We start from the raw sequence: 3,990 nt of genomic DNA, 5'->3' as shown, positions 1-3,990 counted from the left end.
CAGTGGAGACATTGTTCTTGCTAATTAATGCATTGGATGTTGTTACTGATATTGTCTTCGTATCACAATATTATTTGACCAATCTGCATGTGCAACCATGACATTAAGAATAATTGTATTTGAAACGATGAAACAAATTCGAAATTAATCAAATAATATTTTTTGCGAGTAATCAAGTAATATTTGAAGTAAAATATTCCATTTGTATAAATATTCTTATGTATACTTAGAGACGACTATAAGAGGCAAATGAAACGTGTCTATGAGTAGAGACGTAATATGAGCATGCCTAACATAACGTCTCTACATGTACACACGATTTTTAAGCATGCCTAACACAACGTCTCTAAATGTAGACACGATTTTGAACGTCCCTAGAAAGCGTCTCATGCCATGTAAGACACGCTTGGCTAGCGTGTCTATCTATTTGAGACGGTCCGTGGGGAGGCGCTCCAAGGATGCTTTACTTAAACGGCTCTATAGTTGGCTGGAGATGAAATAAGATGTCACTAGGTATGAAATTGGATGTGTCTACTGACTGTTTTTGTTGTAGTGTAGCTAGGCATGATGATTTCAATGATGCTCACATAAAAGATAAGAATTGTAACATAAATAGAGCATCATGAAGAATATGACTAGCACATTTAAGTCTAACCCACTTCCTATGCATAGATATTTTGTGAGCAAACAACTTATGGGAACAATAATCAACTAGCATAGGAAGGCAAAACAAGCATAACTTTAAAACTTTAAGCACATAGAGAGGGAACTTGATATTATTGCAACTTCTACAAGCATATATTCCTCCCTCATAATAATTTTCAGTAGCATCATGAATAAATTCAACAATATAACCATCACATAAAGGATTCTTTTCATGATCTACAAGCATAGAAAATGTACTACTCTCCACATAAGCAAAATTCTTCTCATTCGGAATAGTGGGAGTATCATAAGAAACTCGAATGCTATAAATTAGAAAAATGGTAATCATAACCATGACAAGCTTTATAAATATAATCATCACTACTTTTTATAGCATAAGTATCATCACAATAATCATCATAAGTAGCAACTTTGTTCTCATCATAATCAATTGAAACCTCTTCCAAGATAGTGGAATCATTACTAAATAAAGCCATGACCTCTCCAAATCCACTTTCATAATTATCACGATAAGATTCAACATCCTCCAAAATAGTGGGATCATTACTTCCTAAAGTTGACACTCTTCCAAACCCACTTTCATCAATATAATCATCATAAGTAGGAGGCATGCTATCATCATAATAAGTTTGCATATCAAAACTTGAGAGACTACAAATATCATCTTCATTAATCATAGCATCCCCAAGCTTGGGACAAACATTAATTGCAGCAAATATATTTTCAAACTTGTCATTCTCATCAAACATAGCATCCCCAAGCTTGGGCCTTTTCATATCATAAGCATAATCACTCTCATCATTGGTAGTATGGATAGCACCAATAGTATAACAATTATCATCATCACAATGAGTAATAGGAGCAACATCATTTGCGAGGGATACCTTTTCACCTTTACTTCTCCGTCTTTTCTTTTTCTTCTTCACATCATGTGTGGGTTTAACCCTCTTTTTTGAGCTCCTTATTAATGTGATTGGTTGAATAGAAGGCTCCTCCTCATTACCTGATTCATCATAAGAAATAATAGGAGGATATCGGGAAGCCTCGTCCCTTTCATTAGTATTCTCTTCATCCTCTATTTGTTTTCTTTTCTTTATATACTTGGCAATATAAGGATTTTCAATGCAATTCACCGCACAATACATATAAATTTCCTCTAGATCAAAATTAAGAACTCTATCAAGGGCAAATTCTGGAATAACCTTAGATACACGTTTCATTTCTTCATAACCCAAGAGCAAACTAAGTTCATTATGATGTGCAAGGGAAATCAAGTCATCACAACTTTTGGACACGATACGATCATGAAAGAATTTGCATTGGGTACTGAAATGATCACGTTCATTGCAAAGTTCACAAGTACGGCTAAGAAAGTTTAAATTTTCATCACAAACATCTAGCCTTTCTTGCAACCATTTAGTTTCCAAATACTTATGCCTCTTGCAGAATCTATCTTTCCTGTTTGGTATGTACTTGGAAACTCTATGCACTCCACAAAAATCGATATGCTTATAAGAGATATTTTCATCATGACTAGTGCAATCATCATTAGTACTATGGATATTCAAAGAGTTCATACTAATAACATTGAAATCATGCTCATCATTCAAATATTTAGTGCCAAACATTTTATAGACTTCTTCTTCTAGCATTTGAGCACAATTTTCCTTTCCATCGTTCTCACGAAAGATATTAAAAAGATGAAGCGTTTGAGGCAAACTCAATTCCATTTTTTGGTAGTTTTCTTTTATAAACTAAACTAGTGATAAAACAAGAAACTAAAAGATTCGATTGCAAGATCTAAAGATATACCTTCAAGCGCTAACCTCCCCGGCAACGGCGCTAGAAAAGAGCTTGATGTCTACTACACAACCTTCTTCTTGTAGACGTTGTTGGGCCTCCAAGTGCAGAGGTTTGTAGGACAGTAGCAAATTCCTCTCAAGTGGATGATCTAAGGTTTATCAATCCGTAGGAGACGTAGGATGAAGATGGTCTCTCTCAAACAACCCTGCAACCAAATAAAAAAGAGTCTCTTGTGTCCCCAACACACCCAATACAATGGTAAATTGTATAGGTGCACTAGTTCGGCGAAGAGATGGTGATACAAGTGCAATATGGATGGTAGATATAGGTTTTTGTAATCTGAAAATATAAAAACAGCAAGGTAACTAATGATAAAAGTGAGCACAGACGGTATTGCAATGCGTTGAAACAAGGCCTAGGGTTCATACTTTTACTAGTGCAAGTTCTCTCAACAATAATAACATAATTGGATCATATAACTATCCCTCAACATGCAACAAAGAGTCACTCCAAAGTCACTAATAGCGAAGAACAAATGAAGAGTTTATGGTAGGGTACGAAACCACCTCAAAGTTATCCTTTCGGATCGATCTATTCAAGAGTCCGTAGTAAAATAACATGAAGCTATTCTTTCCGTTCAATCTATCCTAGAGTTCGTACTAGAATAACACCTTAAGACACAAATAAACCAAAACCCTAATGTCACCTAAATACTCCAATGTCACCTCAAGTATCCGTGGGTATGATTATACGATATGCATCACACAATCTCACATTCATCTATTCAAACCAACACAAAGTACTTCAAAGAGTGCCCCAAAGTTTTTACCGAAGAGTCAAGACGAAAAAGTGTGCCAACCCCTATGCATAAGTTCACGAGGTCACAGAACTCGCAAGTTGATCACCAAAACATACATCAAGTGGATCACGTGATACCCCATTGTCACCACAGATAAGCACATGCAAGACATACATCAAGTGTTCTCAAATCCTTAAAGACTCAATCCGATAAGATAACTTCAAAGGGAAAACTCAATGCATTACAAGAGAGTAGAGGGGGAGAAACATCATAAGATCCAACTATAATAGCAAAGCTCGCGATACATCAAGATCATGCCAACTCAAGAACACGAGAGAGAGAGAGAGAGATCAAACACATAGCTACTGGTACATACCCTCAGCCCCCAAGGGAGAACTACTCCCTCCTCGTCATGGAGAGCACCGGGATGATGAAGATGGCCACCGGAAAGGGATTCCCCCTCCGGCAGGGTTCCGGAACGGGTCTAGATTGGTTTTCGATGGCTACGGAGGCTTCCGGCGGCGGAACTCCCGATCTATTTTCCTTCTCGAAGTTTTTAGGGTATATGGATATATATAGGCGAAAGAAGTCGGTCAGAGGAACCACGAGGGGCCCACGAGGGTGGGGGCGCGCCCAGGGGGGCAGGCGCGCCTCCCTGCCTCGTGGCCACCTCGAAGCTTCCTTGACTTCAACTCCAAGTCTCGTGGATCACGTTCGTTCCA

This window comes from Triticum urartu, chromosome 2 (assembly GCF_003073215.2).
Source record: "Triticum urartu cultivar G1812 chromosome 2, Tu2.1, whole genome shotgun sequence".
Taxonomy (NCBI): domain Eukaryota; kingdom Viridiplantae; phylum Streptophyta; class Magnoliopsida; order Poales; family Poaceae; genus Triticum; species Triticum urartu.
The sequence above is the reverse complement of the archived record's forward strand: the minus strand, read 5'-3'. Positions refer to the sequence as shown.